The sequence below is a fragment of the Caretta caretta genome, chromosome 9 (genome assembly GCF_965140235.1).
Source record: "Caretta caretta isolate rCarCar2 chromosome 9, rCarCar1.hap1, whole genome shotgun sequence".
Classification (NCBI taxonomy): domain Eukaryota; kingdom Metazoa; phylum Chordata; order Testudines; family Cheloniidae; genus Caretta; species Caretta caretta.
Window position 1 is genome coordinate 53,396,052 of NC_134214.1, and position 22,645 is coordinate 53,418,696.

The window sequence follows — 22,645 nt, forward strand, 5'->3', positions numbered from 1 at the left end:
CTGTAAAGCTAGCAGGAATAAAAAAACAATCAGAACTGATTGTTCTCATTAAAATCAGCAGATGTGACTGAATATACCCAAGGAGCAGCTAGAAAGAGTAAGAAAATGCACATTTACAGTCATTTCTCAGACCAGAAGTGCACTTTAAGGGCACAAGCCTGTAAATTGCGGAGCATTGATCTGGCAATGCATTTAAGCACATGCTTAACATTAATCACATGAGTATCCCAATTGAAGTCAATGAGGCTGAGGATTGAGACTGAAAGAGAGCAAGATACATTGTCACAAGGCCAGCATGTGGCAGGTTCCCAAAAAGGAGCAAGCAGCAACCTGTGCACCTATCTGCAGGCTGTGCACACAGTAATGTTTGAACTAAATCATTATGCTTCAACTTAGCTCTTAAATTAACTTACTGGGAAAGTTGAAATGAAATGTAATGCTCTTCAAACCTATACATACGCAGCAGGCACAGATTACTGATACATACAGTAGCAGATAGTATGGTGTGAGGGAATATACTGGCAGTAGAATCTAAAACTAAATAGTATTCACTGGGACAAATTTATAATGAAAGCATTAATTTGCAAACAATTTCCAAACTGACATCAGTAACCGCTGATAAGTGAAGAAAGACACCAAAGAGATATAAAATAATAATGAAAAGCATTTGATTTATTAAGAGGCAAACAATAATTTAGGCCCCAGTTCCGCAAACAAATCCATGCAGGCAGACCCCATTGAATTGAGTTGCAGGGGTTCTACTGCAGTAGGAGTGTCAAACTCCTTCAGAAGAGAGAGCCAGATTCCATTTTTAGTTACAGCCTGTGGACTGAGAGATAAATGCAGGACGATATATTCCCCGCAGTGCATGGCAGAATACATGCTGATGGCAGCGGGAGGTTTGCACAGAGATGAAGGCGAGATTATAACCTTTATGTAACAACTAAACTTTGCAACATTTATGGCAGCATCTGTGGGCCCCCTTCCATTAATATTGGGGCCTCATTGTGCTGGGCACTGCAGAAAAGAGACAACCCCCGCCCTGAAAACTGAGATCAGGCATTGTGTCAACTCACACAACAGTGACCCTTCTCTGACTTAGAATAATAGAATATTATTGTTGGAAGAGACCTCAGGGGCCATCTAGTCCAATCCCCTGCTCAAAGCGGGACCAATCTCCAACTAAATCATCCCAGCCAAGGCTTTGTCAAGCTGGGCCTTAAAAACCTCTAAGGATGGAGATTCCATCACCTCCCTAGGTAACCCATTCCAGTGTTTCACCGCCTTCCTGAGGAGCCAGGCTGATAGCTTCCAAAGAGATTCCCATCTAAAACTTAGCCAAAGGGTAGGGTGACCATACATCCCATTTTGGCTGGGACAGTCCCTTTTTTAAGCCCAGTCCTGTCCGTCTTGACTTTTTTGGCAAAAGTCGGCATTTGTCCCATTTGGTCTTACCAACTTGATAAATTGGCAAGAGCAAACGGGACAAATGCCCACTTTTGTCAAAAAAGTGGGGTGTAGAGGAATGTGTGGGGGTGCAAGTGGCGATGCCAGCCCAGCATGGGGGGTTGGGAGGCAGGGTTTGAGCAACCAGTGACCCCAGCCTTGTGAGGGGTGAGGCAGACAGGGTTCCAGCAAGTAGTGACCCCAGCCTCACGCAGGGACAGGCAGGGCTTGGGCAAGCAGCTTGGGCCAGCCCCATGCAGTGTCCCGTTTTCCCTTTGGGAAATATGGTCACACTACCAAAGGGATGCTGGCCACCATATCGGGAGGAGGTGGGAGTGCCTTTAGGGTTCCCTGGGGGCTGTGGATGATCCTCTCCCCAAGAATGACTTTTCATGTATGGTTCAGGTTCTCCTTACCAGTACTCAGTGCTGACCGCTAATAAGACAGTTAAATCCTTGAGTTCAGGTTTCAATCCTTCCATGTGCTTCAAGTGTCTTAATCTCGGCTGCTTGGGGAATTTTTATCCCATGGATCCTTTGGTATGTTTGGAATGTTTGCTTTTCCTACTGTGTGCGAGACACTCCTGTAAAAACAAGAGCTTCCTGCTTGCCTCGTAAATCTTTTCTTTGATTGGCAGAGCCCCCTTCAATGATTAATAATAGGGGAAGATGGAGCCTGACACCACAGCGAAACCTGCTCTGTAAAAATACCCAACACACTGAGGCAACAGACCTGAGAGAGGGGCAAAGATATTTGATTAGTAAACTGGCACTTCTCCAGCCTCTGTCAGGGATACACATGGATTGACGCTGTCCTTCAGCTGGCATCTGAGAGGGAAAGAAACAGACGGAAATTCCAGCAAGCTAAGGAAATGTAGCAGAGAGAGCCAGGACATCAGAGGCCTGTTCTTTCACACCATCAGAATCATGACTAAAAGACACCACTACACATGATATGTTCACTCTTTGGAGAGTCTAGTTGTTTAATGTTTTGGGTGTTGTGTGATAGTGACATATGTCAGATTTGAAAGCCCAGGAGCAATTAAAGCCTGAGCAATTTAAAAAGAGGAAATTTCTAGAATTTATGGTGTCCCTTCAGCTCCTGATTCATGTCCATGCATTCTGCTCTTCTTGCTTCATTTCCATATTCCCTTACACAACTTCCAGATGTTCCAGCCTCTTCTAGGGCCTGATCTGCAATCCTTTGATGTCAGTGGAAAGACTCCAATTGACTTTATGTCAAGTCCCTGCTGATTTCATCACTGGTACTTCATTTCCGCTGCCAGAGTCTTTCCCTACCACCTCCCCTTGCCAGCACCTCCCCACTCCATAGTGAAAGACTCCAGCAGTGGGGAGCTGCTGGAACTTTTCCCTGCTGTCTTCTCCCTGCCAGAGCCTTTCACTGCCATGCTACACATACCTTACACACCACCACCAGTATAGACAAGGCCATAGACAGTTCTGCTCTGCAACACAAGGGTTAATATTCATATGGATGTTGACACTTCTAAGGGGAGAGGGGTCGGGCATTACCATCTAGTCAGAGTTTAAACTATGAACCCACAGTCCCTGAGATCAGCCAGTTAATTCTACTAAAACTCAGGCAGGTGGGGCATGATCCAATACCAATGAATTCAAGGGAAAGACTCCCACTGGCTTCAGTGGGTGTTGAAATAGACCCATAGACCCATATATATATATATATATATATACACACACAGAGACACTAGATGGTGGGTATACCAGAAATATGCAGGCAGATAATAATAGGGTGAAATCCTGACCCTGTTGACATCAATAGGAGTTTTGCCGTTGTCTTCAGTGATTTCTCTCATAGTCTCTTTTCTCTGCCACTCCAATTTCTTTTGTCCTGGTTGTTCTGCCATTCCTTCATGTGGCTAACAGGGATGTGCAATTAAATCCTTGGGGGAGTAAATGGGGATTCCCCCTGAATAAAACCGGGTCTTTCCCACTGCAATCAAACAGTTTGAGGTTACTGCTTGTTTTCTAATGTTACACTTCCATGATCTTTTGTCTTTACTGTAGACCAGTGGTTCTCAACCAGGGGTATGTGTACCCGATGCAGAGGTCTCCCAGGTGGTACATCATCTCATCTAGATATTTGCCTACATGGCTACATGAAAAGCACTAGTGAAGTCAGTACAAACTAAAATTTCATACAGACAATGACTTGTTTATGCTGCTCTATATACTATATCAATGGGGACCACAATTTATTTTATAATTATATGGTAAAAATGAGAAAGTGAGCTATGATACTTTTGTATATTTATGTCTGATTTTGTAAGCAAGTAGTTTTTAAGTGAGGTGAAACTTGGGGGATACACAAGACAAATCAGCCTCCTGAAAGGGGTACAGTAGTCTGGAAAGGTTGAGAATTACTGCTGTAGATGGACATGACTCCAGAGGGGACCCTTTCTGAAAGGAGAGGTATCCCCTCTTCTCCACCTCAGAAGGTGTAATGGAAGGTGGCTACTCTCCTGAGTTGGGCAGCAGACTCCCTGGAGTTTCCCCTCTAGTTTCCATCTCCTGGCTTCAGTGGGAATCTCCACATTAGGTGCCCCAGCATTTTTAGCTACACATCAGGTCATCTACACCTGCTTCAAGACTCCTTTGCACTGCCAGCATTGTGTAAAGAGGCCTTAGTGCAAATGAGAATTGGGTCCATTATTTACAGAACCCTGTTCTCAACATTCCAATGTTGCATGTTTTCCCAGTACTACAAACGATACAATCATGCATGCTGACGTAACGCTCATGCCATACATGTCTTTGGGTCTCATTCCATGGAAGCCTGCCAGTCATTGTGGAGCATCCTGGTTTCTGTTCTCCCTGGGTTGCCATGCAGAAGGTAGAAAGCATTGCTGTGTTGCATTGCTGTAATAAGGTCCCAACAGAGTGAAAGATTCTTTCCAGCATATAAAAAAATCTTGTGGTCAAATAAAAATGTTCCCATTCAGCACTGGCAGCCCATCTCCTTATGTAGTCCCTTGTGTCCATTCCAGGAATGCAGATGGCAGAGAATGAGGTTAGAAAGCTCTGAGGGTTTGAGTCATTTTTTCCTTCTAGGAAACAGAGCCTGCAATTTGTTTTCAAGAACTAAAAGAGCCTGAGATTGCTGCCATGGCTCTGCTGACCAGCCCAGTCAGCATTACTAGGGGAAGCAGCCCTGAAGATAGGACGGGAACAAAGCAGGCCAGCACTGCTGATATAAAAGAGTTAAAAAATCCCAATTTCAAAAAGAAGCAGGCATCTAGCGGAGGGATCCCGAGTGCCCAACAAACCCCGGGAAAGCAGTGCTCCAGGACAAACTGCCTGCCATTGTTTGTCCTCTCAGCTTACAAACTGGTGCTAACACATGAGTACACCTATCCTTCCAGACCCACTCCCTTGTTATATATGTCCTGGCGATTGATGAGCACCTGGGAAAAGCCATGGGGGAGGGGTTATCCCCCTTACATGTTTTCTCTGTAATGCTGGGATGGCTGGCCAGGGCACCAGTTTACAATCTATCATGAGCCCATTGGCAGAGCATGCTCCTTCTTGCCGGAGTCTCCTGCCCTTAACCCCTGGCTTGCCCTTCAATGCTCATCATGGTTGGTGAGAGGAATGTGTGTTTTTCAAGCACCTATGTTAGTTGGAGGGAAGGGGCTGCAAAGACCTGCAGACAGCTCTCACCTCTCTGCACCGCACCCCGTCACCCCCACACCCACTAACACTGGGTCAAAGCCATCCCTGGCACTGATGGAGCTCAAAGAAGCTGTAGCTGGGTGCTCAGTGGCTGTTCACCTGCACAGCTCCACTCTCTGCATGCACATGCACACACACGCACACAAATGCATACACACATGGACACAGGTTTGGCTGGCAATGGACTTGCTTGGGGACATGAATCTGTGCAATACATTTATTCCTTTGTCCCTATTATCTTCCCTGGTCCATGTCCCATCATACAAGATGATGAGATGCCACTTCACCACATGCCATCAGCACCGATGTTGACACACAAGCACCAGACCTGGTGAGCTTTCCTTCTAGTCTGATCTCTAACTACCGAGCCTGAGCCAGTATCCTCCCAGAGACTTGCGCTTTCACAACAGCCCTATACGATAGGACTTCTAAGCCAGGAACTTCACAAAGGCCTTTTCTTGTCACTAACCTAGCAAATCCTATCAGCTCACAGACACCTGCATCCTAACATAAGCCCAGCGAACTAGAGGTACTGATCTAGTAACACTCACAAAGCCTTGTGCTTTGGTTTTGGCCCAGCAAGCTGTAGGTGGTGTGTTAGTGACCTCACAGCAGCCTGTTCCTGGACATTAGACCAGCCAACAAGGGCAGCTAACCATTAGAGCAGAGGATTTCACAGACTCTTCTACATTGACATCAGACCAATGACCCAAGACCTGAACCTGTGTCTTGACATCAGCCCCCCAGTTAAAACTGCTGATCCAGAGACTTAAAAAAAATAAGTCTTCCCATCAGCCCAGCAAGCTAGAGGTGCTGATCCAGTGAGCTCATGCAGGCCTGGACCTTTATGTCAGCCTAGAAATCCAGTGATGGTGAGGCAATAATCTCTGAATGGCCTATGTCTTATGGCCTCATCCCAGCAAGCTAGAGGCCCTGAGCCTCTCATCTCCAGGGACCCAAGCTGTGGCATCAGCCCTGGAGGCTAGACAGAAGAACCATACATCTCAGAGAAATGTATGACCTGAAATAAGTTCATCAAGCTCAAGTGGCTGAGCCAGTGGTCTCTCAGCAGCCTGTCCCTTGACATCAAACTAGCCAACTAAATGTGCTGATCCACAGACCTCATGGAGTCCTGGACCTTCACATAAAACCAGCAAGCTCAAGGAGCTTCTCCAATGGTCTCACCAAGGCCTCGACTTTGATGTAAGCCCAGAAGAAGTGCTGAACCACTAACCTTCACAAAGGCCTGTGCCCAGAGCTAGTAACCTTAATAGATCCCTGAGTCTTGACATTAGACCAGCATGCTAAACTACTTATCTGTGACCAGAGACATGTGTCGTGGCATCAACCCAGCAAGCTGGAGGTGTTGATACAATAACCTTACCAAGGCTTGTTCCCAGCAGTCTAGAAGTGCTGAGCCAGTTACCTCTCCAAAGTCTGTCCTTTGGCATCAGCCCAGTACAACAAAGGAATCAAAGAATCATAGAATATCAGGTTTGGAAGGGACCTCAGGAGGTCATCTAGTCCAAACCCCTGCTCAAAGCAACTAAATCATCCCAGCCAGGGCTTTGTCAAGCCTGACCTTAAAAACCTCTAGAGAAGGAGATTCCACCACCTCCCTAGGTAACCCATTCCAGTGCTTCACCACCCTCCTGGTGAAAAAGTTTTTCCTAATATCCAACCTAAATGGCTGCAACTGCAACTTGAGACCATTACTCCTCGTTCTGTCATCTGGTACCACTGAGAACATTCTAGATGCGGGCAAACTTTTTGACCTAAGGGCCACACTAGCCTCCCGGGCCGGGAGCTCAGGGGCCGGGCAGGAGGGTCCCGCGGGCTGGATGTGGCCCACAGGCCATAGTTTGCTCCCCTCTGTTTTAGATCCATTCTCTTTTGAACTCCCTTTTAGGTAGTTGAAAGCAGCTATCAAATCCCCCCTCATTCTTCTCTTCTGCAGACTAAGCTGAGCTATGTACTTCAGGGAAGCCTGCGTCTGGCCATTATCACTGTCAAGCAGAAGGGCTCAGCCAGTAACCTCCCCGTGCGGTCTGTGACCGGTCATCAGCACCCCAAGGTGAAGAGCCTGGTCAGGGGTTGCAGTGAGGGGGAGGGAATGGGAGCACAGATCCTCCTCCTCTACTGTCTTGGGCTTGACAGAGCTCAGCTCTCCCGGAGTTCTGTCTCCTTCTCCTCCTCCCACCTCTTCATTGACTGAGGAAATGACTTACCAGGAGAGAATATGAAGAGGGAGCAGCAGGAGGAGCTGGCACCTGGCTGGGGAAATTCAGTTTGGGCTAGCTTTTCCCAACGGTGAGTGAGGGGAGAAGAATTGCCTCAGCTGGGGGTCCCCTCTCTCCCTTCTGTCTCCTACAGAATGGGGGGTGGGGGACGGGATTGGGAGCACAAGGCATATTTCCCTACATTGCTCTTCACTGTGTGTGTCTGGGTATGTGCTACGTCCCGTCACACAAGAAGATACAATGACACACCACCGCATGGCATCAACCCCCACGATGACACCAGAAATGATGAGCTACTTTGAACTCCGTTGCCCACTGCTGAGACAGTGCTCCCTTCCCTCCGCCAGCTGGGGACCACTCAAAGAATTAAAATGAGGGAGGGCTACCAATCAGTACCCATGCCAACACCCCTCCTACCACATGAGTTCAAAGATAAGTCAAGGGGGCAGCTTCTCCTCCATATCACATTGAGTTAGGTTTAAACCTGATTATTAATTTCAATAGCTTCTCTCATAGCATAGCGGTGGCCCCAAAATTCTATGTTTGACTATAAAGGTTGCCCAAAGTCTGTCTTTGTTTTCAATGAGAGAAGGGGTGGTAGGAAGGGATTTTTTACAGGATATCTTGGCTGCTTGGGGATATCATGGAAGATATCCGTTTTAAAGGAGTGGTCGATTATTGTGAAATAAATTTAGAGAGACGGGTTGAAAAAAGGGAATATAGCCAATGCAGGATGCCCTTTTATTGGCAGAAAGGATGTTGTTTGACAGAGTGTCAGGAGATCAAAGGGAGAGCAGAAAGGGGCAGGGGAAAATGAGGATTTAATGGTAGAGGACATTAAAGGTGGCAAAATTGGCAGGCGTGATGTCCCTGTGGGGTAGTAGAGATCTTTTCAACAGATTCTTTTCACTTGGAGATGGCAAGGGAGATAGATGTGGGGAGCGAGGGGGAAGCTGGGCATCTGCATTAAAGCTGGAGTAAGTGTCATCAGTGCTCATTCTCTCCCAAAGGGCTAATCTTGTTAAAGGAATACATTGATTGCGTACCACTGCCATGGAAGAGAGATGCAGCAGCTGGCCATGCCTTCCCTGCCCCTCGCTCTCCCCCTTTTGTTTTTCAGACATGGTTTGGTGCACTCCAAGAACTGTACCTTTGATGCATTGCTTAACCTCTCCCCTATCTAAACTTCATCTAAATGACTCTTTGTTGGCACTTATCTCTTTTTTTGCAAGAAGCACTTACTTCTGCCTCAGCCAACCACAAAAGGAAGTGCTCAATGGCTGAGCGGGTTATAAAGCACTGTAAGTGTCATCAGGGCTTTGAAGAATTCTTCCCTGTAATGAGCAAAGTGATAAGACACCATTTATAATACAGCCTTTACAATCAGGGTTTCAGGCTGGAGGAATTTTTTTTCCTTCCTTTTCATCTTCCTTAGCCAAAGATTAGCTCAGAACCTAACTCACACATTATACATTCCCCATCTGCTCGATCTATCTGAATTGTCTTTATGATTTGACAGGGAGTTAAACATCTGTTGCCACCTAAAACTATCAGGTCAAATGCATCCTTAGTGTAACTCCAGTGGACTATGAATTTGGCACATTTTAATGAGAACTCCTCTGATACATCTGTCCTGTCTTTGTCTTCCCCACAATGTTTATTAGTCAGACACTGCAATAAAACTAGTTCCCTATTTCTAAGAATTCATTGGCTGTCGCAGTTTATTCTGCCCCTAAAGTCTATCTTCTGTTTGAGACCACACAACTCATTTCTATGCAGATGTTTATGAAATTGCAGAGAGGGATATGACTTCAGATGGGGACTGAGCAGGGGGAGTTGATGACACCTTGGCAATAAAATCCTATTTTCATACAAATGTCCCAAATAATAAAAATACAGAGAGATGGAATATAAGGAAATATACGATGCATCAACCAAATTATTTCCATAGCAGTCCAGCTCCTCTGGGGTCGTGCAGCTCAGCTGCTTTGTGCCAGCAGATTATGGCCCTAAAGACAGTTTAGCTGGTCAGGGGAGTGTCATATCACCCCAGTGGAGGGGAAGACCCTATGAGGTAGAGGCAGTTTTGCAACTCTTAAAGCACCACACTCCGGCTGCTGTGATATGGGGTGTGGCCAGTGTAAAGGGGGAATGACACCATGGACCCATGGCTGCCTTAGTCTCTTGGGGGCCAGTGGCAGGCTGCTCTAAATAACACAGCTGGGTCGCATGAGTCCTTTGAGCTGCACTGTGCACTCCCCATCTATAGCCCAGGGTCCAGGCCCAGGAGATTATCAGGGTTTTTTTGGCGGCATCAGTGGATCTTTAAGTGCTGTACAACATCAGATGTTATGCATGTAGCACGAAAGCCTTTCACAGAGGAAATCTGGAGAACACACTTCACTTCCAAACGTACGTCCGCTTCACCAGGGTGCAGTACCAGCCCATTTTTGAGTAAAAATGTTTCAACTTGGGAAATTGGGAATTTTCATTCAAAACCTAAATAATCCTGGAAAAATTTCATAAAAAGTAAAAGATTTTCCAAATCTCAAAAATGCTGGGAAGTTTTCATAAAAAGTAATAAGTAAAATATTTGCGCTTCTTTTAAATTTCCCTCAAAATGCTTTCAATTCGATTGGTGAATATTTGTCACATGATTTTTATAAATGGGCTATGCTGCTCTCCTATTGGTGGTGCTTCAACATACTATATCATGATGGCACAAGTGAAGTGACAAGTGCTCACACATGCACTCACAAAAAACCAACCTCATCAACAGCTGGCTGACGGGTAATGAGGAGATAGTTATCAAATTTATCTTCTAGGTAAGGTTTCTTCCAATAATTAAATATATTACTATGATTAGTTTCTTGATCTTTCATTAAATCTCTAAAATTTTGTATTTCGTGCTTACAGTTGCACAGAGAATGTGAACCAGAGCGTTCGGCTGATCATAAATTTGTAACAGCACCTTCCTCCAGGCAAATATTAAATATCTTTGCCTACTGTGTTAGGTAATAATATATAATATGTTCCCTTCTTTGATTTAAATATAAATTGAAATATACATGATACTAATGATCACATTCCATTATTTCAGAGATCTCTTTCCATTTTTTATCTAACGTAAAAAATTAATAAAGAGACTGGTAAGTCTGGTGAGAAGAGGAAGAGGACTGCAGGAGTAGACAAAGATCTGTCCACGTCGAAATGAAAACAACGGGATAGCACCCCCAACACAGTATTGAAGACTCGGGGTGAACTTCCACCAAAAGAGAAGCCATCTACATTCAAAAAAGCCTTTCAAGACTCATTGCTTCAAGAAGGTAAATACAAAGACTGGCTGCAGAAAGTAGAAAACAATCGTTTTTTAGCTTATTGCAAATGTTGTGGTGTAAAAATCCAGGCAGGTACTAGTGAGTTAGATAAGCATGCTAATGGTAAAAAACATAAATAAAAGGTTGAGACAGTATCTAATACAAAGAAAATTGACAATATGTTTAATAAACAAGATTGTGAAATTAAAAAAGCATGAAAATTTGAAGAGCAAGTTAAAGATGCAGAGATTAGAATGGCCTGTTACTTTGCTGAACATATCTGTATTCAATCTGGAGAACACTTGACTGAAGTAGTTAAAAAATGTTTCCCTGATTCCAAAATTGCTGAGGCTGTAACATTAAAGAAAGATAAATGTACTGCTATAATTAGCAATGTTTTAGCAAACTGAGACTGAGGAACTTGTAGAAAAATTGAAAGTTAATGAATTTAGTGTATTTGTGGATGAATCTACTTCAGGGAATAAATGTCCCGCCGTTGTTGTTCAGTATGTTAATCGATCCAATGGCAAAATTACCTCACAATTGTTAGAATTATTAGAACTTGATGCCAAAAATTGCACTGCAGAGGGGATTTACACTACTTTTAAAGAGTCTGTGATGGAGACAAATATTCCTTTGAATAATATTTTAGGTGTAGTCTGTGATGGAGGTAGTGTAATGATCTGGCCAAAGAACTCATTTTTCTCTAAACTGAGAGAAGATGTTCCGCAGGTAGTTTTAGTCAGGTGCATTTGCCACACATCGGCTCTGATTTCTAGCTCTGCTGCATCCGATGAAGTGAGCTGTGGCTCACGAAAGCTCATGCTCAAATAAATTGGTTAGTCTCTAAGGTGCCACAAGTCCTCCTTTTCTTTTTGCGAATACAGACTAACACGGCTGCTACTCTGAATCCTTGGGTATAATATATATTATATAGTTATTAAAAACACACATATTACATTCCTTTGAGATTTTGAAATAAAAAACTTTATCTGGGAATTTTTCACCAGATTTGGGAAATTTTTAGTGCTAGGTTGGGAAAAGTTGGCATCATGATATAGAAGCACTGCCCCAGGGAGGGAGGGAGACACAGGCTGCTCCCTGTGGAGCCTGCTGCCAAACCAGGGGACTCCCTGGAACAAGGGAAACCTGACCCAGAGGAAGGACTCGGGCTACCAGGACTGCCAGCTGCAGAGTACCCCGAGGAACCGGAGGAGCCGGGCAGCGACCCAAGCCCGAGTGAGCCCAATGCTGAGGGTGCGCTGCAGCTACCAGGGCTACCCGCGGCTGAATACCCCGATGAGTTGGAGGAACCAAGGACCAACATCTCAGCTGGTGTGAATCAGCAGAGCTCCACAAAGTTCACCAGAGCTGCTTCTCTTTACATCAGCTGAAGATCTGCTCCCAAGTCTCTATATATGGGAATTTCCGTACTGGATCAGGATCAGATCAGTGGTATCCACTATGTCCTTCTAGTTTGGTATCCGCTGTCTGACAGTGGCCAGTACCAGATGCTGCCAAGGAAGGTACAAGAATTCCTGTAATGGACAATCACACAATAAAAAAGCCAATAGAGAACATTTCTTCCAAACCCCAGGCAGTTAAAGTATGATTTATGCCCTAAACCAGTGGTGGACAACCTATGGCCCATGGGCCACATGCAGCCTATCAGGGTAATCCGTTGGCTGGCTACAAGACAGTTTGCTTACATTGACCGTCCACAGACACAGCCGCCTGCAGCTCCCAGTGGCCACGGTTCGCCGTTCCCAGCCAATGGAAGTTGCGGGAAGCAGCGGCCCACACCACTTCCTGTAGCTGCCATTGGCCGGGAACGGCAAACCGCAGACACTGGGAGCTGTGGGCAGCTGTGCCTGTGGATGGTCAATGTAAACAAACCGTCTTGCAGTCCGCCAGCAGACTACCCTAACGGGCTGCGTGTGGCCCGCATGCCGCAGGTTGCCCACCACTGCCCTAAACTGTGAGGGTTTATAAATCCCTTACATGTTTTTGTCCTTTCTAATGTAACTGTGGATGTTCTCATTATCTATACAAATAGCAAATCTGTTTTTCAATCCCACTCAGCTCCCAGCCTCAGTGATCTCAAGATTAGCGAGCATCATAGGTGAAGTATTTGTTGTGCTGAAAAAGTATCTCTTTTGATCAGTTTTACAGGTGTCACTTTCCAGTGTCATTGTGTGACTTCTTGTTCTTGTGTTACAAGTCAGAGTAAATGGAAACATCTGATTTTCTCTATGCCATTCACAGAATCAGAGAAATGTAGAGCTGGAAGGGTCTTTTCAGAGGTCAGCCAGTCCAGCTCCTGCACTGAGGCAGAACCATAGCTCAGTGGTTTGAGCATTGGCCTGCTAAACCCAGGGTTGTGAGTTCAATCCCTGAGGTGGTCATTTAGGGATCTGGGGCAACTATGGGGGATTGGTCCTGCTCTGAGCAGGGGGTTGGACTAGATGACCTCCTGAGGTCCCTTCCAACCCTGATATTCTATGATTCAAGTAGATTTAGACCGTCCCTGACAGGGGTTTGTCCAACCTGATCTTTAAAAGCTCCAGTGATTGGGATTCCACAGTCTCCCTTTGAAGCCTATTCCACAGTTTAACTACCCTGAGAGTTAGAAAGATTTTCCTAATATCGAACCTAAATCTCCCTTGCTGCAGATTAAGTCCATTACTTCTTGTCCTACCTTCAGAGGACATGGAGAACATTTAATCCCCATCCTCTTTATAACAGCCCTTAACATTCTGAAAACTGTCCTTCTCAGGTCCCTGACCCTCAGTCTTCTTTTCTCAAGACTAAACATGCCCGGTTTTGTTAACCTTTCCTTACAAGGCAGATTTTCTAAACCTTTGATCATTTTTGTCTCTCTCCTCGGGACTCTCTCCAATTTGCTGAATTTTTTCTAAAGCTGAGGCCTCATCAGTGCTAAGTAGAGCGGGACAATTACCTCCCGCATCTTACAAATGACACTCCTGTTAATGCGCCCCAGAATGATAATAGCCTTTTTCACAACTGCATCACATTGTTGACCCATATTCAATTTGTGATCCACTATAACCCTCAGATCCTTCTCAGCAGTACTACCACCTATCCAGTTATTATCCATTTTGTATTTGTGCATTTGATTTTTTCCTTCCTAAGTGAAGTACTTTGCACTTGTATTTATTAAATTTCATTTTGTTGATTTCAGATCAATTCTCCAGTTTGTCAAGGTTGTTTTGAATTCTAATCCTGTCCTCTAAACTGCTTGTGACTTCTCCCAGGTTAGTGTCATCTGCAAATCTCCATTATTCAAGTCATTAATGAAAATATTTAATAAGAATACCGGACCTAGGATTGACCCCAGTAGGACCCCACTAGATACATCCTCCCAGTTTGACAGCAAACCATTGATAACTACTCTCTGAGTACAGTTGTGCACCCACTCTTTCATCCAGCTGTGCACCATTTTATAGTAATTTAATCTAAAACACATTTACTAAGTTTGCTTATAAGAATGTCATGTGGGATTGTGTCAAAAGCCTTAGTAAAATCAAGAGATATCATGTGCATTGCTTTCCCCTCTCCCCTCCTCCAATAGGCCAATAACCCTGAGAAGGAAATTAGGTTGATTTGGCATGATTTGTTCTTGACTGTTCCTTATAACCCTATATTTCTCTAGGTGCTTACAAATTGATTGCTTAATAATTAAGGCTGTCACACTACACTATAGTAACTCTAACTCAGGAACCAATGCAAGCAACAAACCTCGATGCCAACTCTGCCCACATATCTACACCAGCGACACCATCACAGGACCTAATCAGATCAGCCACACCATCACCGGTTCATTCACCTGCACATCCACCAATGTAATATATGCCGTCATGTGCCAGCAATGCCCCTCTGCTATGTACATCGGCCAAACTGGACAGTCCCTACGTAAAAGGATAAATGGACACAAATCAGATATTAGGAATGGCAATACACAAAAACCTGTAGGAGAACACTTCAACCTCCCTGGACACACACTAGCAGATTTAAAGGTAGCCATCCTGCAGCATAAAAACTTCAGGACTAGACTTCAAAGAGAAACTGCTGAGCTTCAAAAAGAAAAGGAATACATGTGGCATCTTAGCGAGCTGCAGCTCACAAAAGCTTATGCTCAAATAAATTTGTTAGTCTCTAAGGTGCCACAAGTACTCCTTCTCTTTTTGCGGATACAAACTAACATGGCTGCTACTCTGAAACATGCTGAGCTTCCGTTCATTTGCAAATTTGACACCGTCAGCTCAGGATTAAACAAAGGGTATGTCTACACTACGAAATTAGGTCGAATTTATAGAAGTCGACTTTGTAGAAAGCGTTTTTATACAGTCGATTGTGTGTGTCCCCACACAAATGCTCTAAGTGCATGTAGTTGGCGGAGTGTGTCCACAGTACCGAATCAACCATCGACTTCTGGAGTGTTGCACTATGGGTAGCTATCCCACAGTTCCTGCAGTCTCCGCCGCCCATTTGAATTCTGGGTAGAAATTTCAGTGCCTGATGGGGCTAAAACATTGTCACAGGTGGTTCTGGGTAAATATCATCAGGCCCCCCTTCCCTCCCTCCCTCTGTGAAAGCAAGGGCAGACAATCGTCTTCTGCTGAGCATGCAGGAGATGACGATGGCTAGCGATCGTACTGCACAGTCCGCTGCCAGCAAGATGTATAAAGATAGAAGTGGATCAAAACAAGAAATAGACCAGATTTGTTTTGTATTCATTTTCTCCTCCCTCCCTCCGTGAAATCAATGGCCTGCTAAACCCAGTTTTGAGTTCTATCCTTGAGCTTTTGAGTTCTATCCTTCAGGGGGCCATTCTGTTTCTCGCAAAGCCACCCCCTTTGTTGATTTTAATTCCCTGTAAGCCAACCCTGAAAGCCATGTCGTCAGTCACCCCTCCCTCCGTCAGAGCAACGGCAGACAATCGTTCCGCGCCTTTTTTCTGTGCAGACGCCATACCATGGCAAGCATGGAGCCCGTTCAGATCACTTTGGAGCACATTAACACCACACACATTATCCAGCAGTATATGCAGAACCAGAACCTGGCAAAGTGAAACCAGGCGAGTAGGCGACATCAACGCGGTGACGAAAGTGATGAGGACATGGACATAGACTTCTCTCAAACCACGGGCCTTGGCAATGTGGGCATCATGGTGCTAATGGGGCAGGTTCATGTGGTGGAATGCCGATTCTGGGCTCGGGAAACAAGCATAGACTGGTGGGACCGCATAGCGTTGCGGGTCTGGGACGATTCCCAGTGGCTGCGAAACTTTTGCATGCATAAGGGCACTTTCATGGAACTTTGTGACTTCCTTTCCCCTGCCCTGAGGCGCAAGAATACCAAGTTGAGAGCAGCCCTCACAGTTGAGAAGTGAGTGGCAATAGCCCTGTGGAAGCTTGCAATGCCAGACAGCTACCAGTCAGTTGTGAATCAATGTGGAGTGGGCAAATCTACTGTGGGGGCTGCTGTGATGCAAGTAGTCAACGCAATCAAAGATCTGCTGATATCAAGGGTAGTGACCCTGGGAAATGTGCAGGTCATAGAGGATGGCTTTGCTGCAATGGGATTCCCTAACTGTGGTGGGGCCATAGACGGAACCCATATCCCTATCTTGGCACCGGAGCACCAAGCCGGTGAGTACATAAACAGCAAGGGGCACTTTTCAATAGTGCTGCAAGCACTGGTGGATCACAAGGGATGTTTCACCAACATCAGCGTAGGATGGCCGGGAAAGGTACATGACGCTCGCATCTTCAGGAACTCTGGTCTGTTTGAACAGCTGCAGGAAGGGCCTTACTTCCCAGACCAGAAAATAACTGTTGGGGATGTTGAAATGCCTATAGCTATCCTTTGGGACCCAGCCTACCCCTTAATGCCATGGCTCATGAAGCCGTACACAGGCAGCCTGGACAGTAGTCAGGAGCTGTTCAACTACAGGCTGAGCAAGTGCAAAATGGTGGTAGAATGTGCATTTGGACGTTTAAAAGCGCGCTGGCGCAGTTTACTGACTCGGTTAGACCACAGTGAAACCAATATTCCCACTGTTGTTACTGCTTGCTGTGTGCTCCACAATATCTGTGAGAGTAAAGGGGAGACGTTTATGGCGGGGTGGGAGGTTGAGGCAAATGGCCTGGCTGCTAGTTACACACAGCCAGACACCAGGGCGGTTAGAAGAGCACAGGAGGGCGCGGTGCGCATCAGAGAAGCATTGAAAACCAGTTTCATGACTGGCCAGGCTGCGGTGTGAAAGTTCTGTTTGTTTCTCCTTGATGAAACCCCCGCCCCTTGGTTCACTCTACTTTCCTGTAAGCTAATCACCCTCCCCTCCTCCCTTTGATCATCACTTGCAGACGCAATAAAGTCATTGTTGTTTCAAATTCTTGCATTCTTTATTAATTCATCACACAAATAGGGGGATAACTACCAAGGTAGCCCAGGAGGGGTGGTGGAGGAGAGAAGCACCGGGACGGGTGGTGGAGGAGGGAAGGACAAGGCCACACAGCACTTTAAAAGTTTAAAACTTTAAAACTTATTGAATGCCAGCCTTCTGTTGCTTGGGCAATCCTCTGGGGTGGAGTGGCTGGTTGGCCGGAGGCCCCCCCACCACATTCTTGGGCGTCTGGGTGAGGAGGCTATGGAACTTGGGGAGGAGGGCGGTTGGTTACACAGGGGCTGTAGCGGCGGTCTATGCTCCTGCTGCCTTTCCTGCAGCTCAACCATACACTGGAGCATATTAGTTTGATCCTCCAGCAGCCTCAGCATTGAATCCTGCCTCCTCTCATCACGCTGCCGCCACCTTTCAGTTTCAGCTGTCTCTTCAGCCCACCACTTACTCTCTTCAGCCCGCCACCTCTCCTCCCGGTCATTCTGTGCTTTCCTGCACTCTGACATTGTCTGCCTCCACACATTCATCTGTGCTCTGTCAGTGTGGGAGGACAGCATGAGCTCAGAGAACATTTCATCGCGAGTGTGTTTTTTTCGCCTTCTAATCTTTGCTAGCCTCTGGGAAGGAGAAGATCCTGTGATCCTTGAAACAGATGCAGCTGGTGGAGAAAAAAAAGGGACAGTGATATTTAAAAAGACACATTGTATAGAACAGTGGGTACACTCTTTCATGGTAAACCTTGCTGTTAACATTACATACATAGCACATGTGCTTTCGTTACAAGGTCGCATTTTCCCTCCCCCAACTGTGTGGCTAGCCCCTCATCCCTCCCCTCTCCCCATGGCTAACAGTGGGGAACATTTCTGTTCAGCCACAAGCAAACAGCCCAGCAGGAACGGGCACCTCTGAATTTCCCCTTAAGAAAAGTACCCTATTTCAACCAGGTGACCATGAATGTTATCACTCTCCTGAGGATAACACAGAGAGATAAAGAACGGATGTTGTTTGAACGCCAGCAAACATATACTGCAATGCTTTGTTCTACAATGATTCCCGAGTACGTGCTACTGGCCTGGAGTGGTAGAGTGTCCTACCATGGTGGACGGAATAAGGCTGCCCTCCCCAGAAACCTTTTGCAAAGGCTTTGGGAGTACATCCAGGAGAGCTGCGAATGCCAGGGCAAATTAATCATTAAACATGCTTGCTTTTAAACCATGTATACTATTTTAAAAGGTACACTCACCAGAGGTCCCTTCTCTGCCTGGCAGGTCTGGTAGGCAGCCTTGGGTGGGTTCGGGGGGTACTGGCTCCAGGTCCAGGGTGAGAAACAGTTCCTGGCTGTCGGGAAAACTGGTTTCTCCACTTGCTTGCTGTAAGCTATCTTCCTTGTCCCCAAAACCTGCTTCCATGTTGCCTCCATCTCCACTGAAGGAGTCAAACAACACAGCTGGGGTAGTGGTGGCTGAACCCCCTATAATGGCATGCAGCTCATCATAGAAGCGGCATGTTTGGGGCTCGGACCCGGAGCAGCTGTTCGCTTCTCTGGTTTTCTGGTAGGCTTGCCTCAGCTCCTTAAGTTTCACGCGGCACTGCTTCGGGTCCCTGTTATGGCCTCTGTCCTTCATGCCCTGGGAGATTTTGACAAATGTTTTGGCATTTCGAAAACTGGAACGTAGTTCTGATAGCATGGATTCCTCTCCCCATACAGCGATCAGATCCCTTACCTCCTGTTCTGTCCATGCTGGAGCTCTTTTGCGATTCTGGGACTCCATCATGGTCACCTCTGCTGATAAGCTCTGCATGGTCACCTCTGCTGATGAGCTCTGCATGGTCACCTGCAGCTTGCCATGCTGGCCAAACAGGAAATTGAAATTCAAAAGTTCGCGGGCCTTTTCCTGTCTACCTGGCCAGTGGATCTGATTTGAAAGTGCTGTCCAGAGCAGTCACAATGGAGCACTCTGGGATAGCTCCCGGAGGCCAATACCATCTAATTGTGTCCACAGTACCCCAAATTTGACCCAGCAAGGCCAATTTCAGCACTAATCCCCTTGTCGGGGGTGGAGTAAGGAAATCGATTTTAAGAGCCCTTTAAGTCGAAAAAAAGAGCTTCATTGTGTGGATGGGTGCAGGGTTAAATCGATTTAATGCTGCTAAATTTGACCTCAACTCCTAGTGTAGACCAAGGCAAAGACCGTGAATGGCTAGCCAACTACAAAAGCAGTTCCTCCTTCCTTGGTGTTCACACCTCAACTGCTAGAAGAGGGCCGCATCCTCCCTGATTGAACTAACCTCATTATCCCTAGCCTGGATATGCATATGCTTGCATATTTATACCTGCCTCTGGAAATTTCCACTACATACATCCGACGAAGTGGGTATTCACCCACAAAAGTTTATGCTCCAATACGTCTATTAGTCTATAAGGTGCCACAGGACTCTTTGCCGCTTTTACAGACTAACACGTCAATTCCTCTGATACTATTTCTTTTGTTTATCATTTTTACAGTGTATATATTTGTATTAAAAAATAATAATATAAAGTGAGCACTGTGCACTTTTTATTTGGTGTTGTAATTGAAATCAATATTGAAAATGTAGAAAAACATCCAGTTGGTATTCTATTGTTATAAATGCAATTAATCGCGATTAATTTTTTTGTGTTAATCGCGTGAGTTAACTGCGATTAATTGACAACCCTATTAATAATTTGTTCCTATCTTTCCAGGTATCAAAGTTAGAATGACTGGTTTATAATTTCCTGGGTCCTCTTTGTTTCCTTTTTAAAGATAGGTACTATGTTTGCCCTTCTCCAGTCCTCTCGGATCTCACCCTCCTCCATGCTTTCTCAAAGATAATTGCTAATGGTTCTAAGATAGCTTCAGCTGACTTGAATACATTCATTAGTTTCTGTATTTCTAATGTGTCCTTTTTAGTTCAACTCCTCTCTGAGCAAAAGAGACAGTCTTTCCACATTTGCAAGTTTTTCTGTCATATCTACATTCAGTTCATAGATGTGTAGATTCCAAGGCCAGAAGGCACCATGGTGAACATCCAGTCTGACCTCCTGTATAGCACAGGCCAGAGAACTGCCCCAAAAAAGCTCTTAGAGCAGAGCTTTTAGAAAAACATCCAGTCTTGATTTTAAAATGGTCAGTGATTGAGAATCCACCACTACCCTTGGGTAAGTTGTTCCAAGGGTTAATTATCCTCACTGTTAAAAATGTATGCCTCATTTCTAGTCTGAATTTGTCTAGCTTCAACTTCCAGCCATTGGATCATGTTAGACCTTTCTCTGCTTGATTAATTAATTAATAAATAATTGAGGTTTTAGTTTCTCTTTAAAGCTGGATGGGAGCTAATTTGGATTTCTTGGGCTCCCTTCATGTAGGAGTATCAGATTCATCCCAGTGAGTGGGCCAAATTCCATTTTTAGTGCAGGACTGAAACTACAGAGTTACCCAGTTCCTTCTGATAACAAATGGGGGATTTATACAAAGATTAAGAGTGGAATGGGGCTCCTACATAGTAACTTAAACTTTTGGTGATTATCATTATTATTTAATTGTAGTAGTGCCTAGAAGCCCCAGTCATGGACTAGGACCCTATTGTGTTAGGCACTGTACAAACACAGAATAAAAATACAGTCCTTGCCTGAAAGAGCTTACAACCTCAGGAAAATTACTGTTGCATTCTGTGTCACTTTGTAGGAAAAAAATTATATTAGGGACTTTTAGTACCACTGCTCTTTCTTCTGTTGTTTATGTGGTTGTCCAATTTGTGCTGGTCATTATGCAATTATAGGTGTAACAGTTGCACACATAAAATTATTTGACAATCTGGCTTTTAAAGTGTCACCATTAGATATAAGAGTTAACACATCATTGAGATGAGTAGAGCAGTGATCACCTATCAGAGCTAGTATTTCAGGCTGTCAGCAGACTCAGGAAGATGACACGGCATAGGTTTTGCATCAGTTGCACTCAGTTCATTGGTGGAAGGCGATCTTCACAACCAGGAGGCCTTGGAGCTTGCTTTGGGGTTTAAATGGAAGAGTGGTTTCTGCAGAATCAGAATCTGTCCTGGGGATCAGCTGTTTGACATCCCTGTGCTGGCATCACAAATGACTGCACTTCTACATAAGGAGGGGGGCATCAGCAAGAATCAGAGAGATAAGCCCATTTGTGCACTATGGTGTGTGTTTAGTTGGGTTTCAGTGGCTACTAAGTACATCTGACTCTGTGTAACTGAGTGACTCTGTGTGGTATTTGGGCGGGCGTGTTTTTTCAAACACAGTGTGGTGCTGTCCAGAAGAGGTAAACAGCCTCCTTGGACACATTCCCTGCATCTCTAACATTCAGGTTACTGCTCTGGAATGTGACCCAGACAAAGAGGAGCTTATTCTTATCACAAAGAAGAGAAGGGGGTGTTTTTACTGCTCTACCCCCTGCTGTTGTGACCCTCAGGCTGCTCCCACTTGAGCCTGCTGTGGCTCCAGAGTTAGGGTATGCACGCACCTGAAAGCCCATGGAAACACCCGCTCAGTGCTCACAATCAGGAGTGTGGGTACAAAGAAGCCCCTTGTTAGTGCCCAACCTAAGGGCTCCTGTTCTGTTAGGGAGCTGGATGAAGGGAGGCGCAGTATCCTTAGCACAGAGATGGGGGGACACCTGCAATCAGCTGTGACTTTCACACTGCACAGCCAATCCATGGGGCCTGATCAAATGCCCATTAAAGTCAGTGGAAAGATTCCTACTGACTTCAATTGGCTTTGGATCAGGCTCTGAGGGACAAATTCTATTCACAGCCAAAACACATTCTGGGGAAGGAATGTTATCTGGTGGCTAGAAACGCTGGGAACCAGGACTCCAGGGTGCTCTGCTTGGCTCTCTTACTGATTTACAAGGTAATCGTTTGGCAAAGTCGGACCTCCATTGCCTCATCAGTAAAAGGGGATAATAAACCATATTCCAAAATGTCATGCACCACCTCAAGGCTAGAAAGTATGGCATACTTTGCTTAAAAAGTCAAATGTAAATGAAAACGGTTCGCATTGGCTGAGGTAACTCTGGGTTGTCTGTTGTGGTTCACCTGGAAGCCCTCTGCCAATTTTGGGTTTGACTTAGGAGTCCTGGGGTCAAGCCAGAACTGATGAAAAAAATGGATTTTTCCATGAAAAATGTCAACAACATTTTTTAGCAATTTCATTTTCATTTAAACTTGTTGTGGATTCTTTCAGGAAAAAGATCCGTGTTTGGTTGTCAAAACCAAGGAGGAAAAAATCCATTTCTTGCTTTTCAGTGAAAATGGAAGTTGGTCTCATGAAAATGGCTCATCCAAGAGCCATTTTTCATCAAACAAAAGCCTCCTTGAAAAACTTGCGATCAGCTGTAGGTCAAAGCACTAGCTGAGCGATTATAACCCAAGCTGATGCTGCGGTGCATGTGGAAGCGGAAATGTATTGTCTTTCATAAGAGACTTCAAATCAAAGTCCCGCTGCTGTCTGTAGAG

At 45.3% G+C, this 22,645-nt stretch overlaps 1 long non-coding RNA gene across 1 annotated transcript; it reads left to right on the plus strand.

Moving 5' to 3' along the window:
* Nucleotides 1-10,323: 10,323 nt before the first annotated feature.
* LOC142073281 (uncharacterized) lies at nt 10,324-14,566 on the plus strand. Its single transcript, XR_012670083.1, has 4 exons — nt 10,324-10,410; nt 10,497-10,722; nt 13,916-13,988; nt 14,387-14,566. It is a non-coding gene; the product is annotated as an uncharacterized LOC142073281 (long non-coding RNA).
* The last annotated feature ends 8,079 nt before the right edge of the window (nt 14,567-22,645 follow it).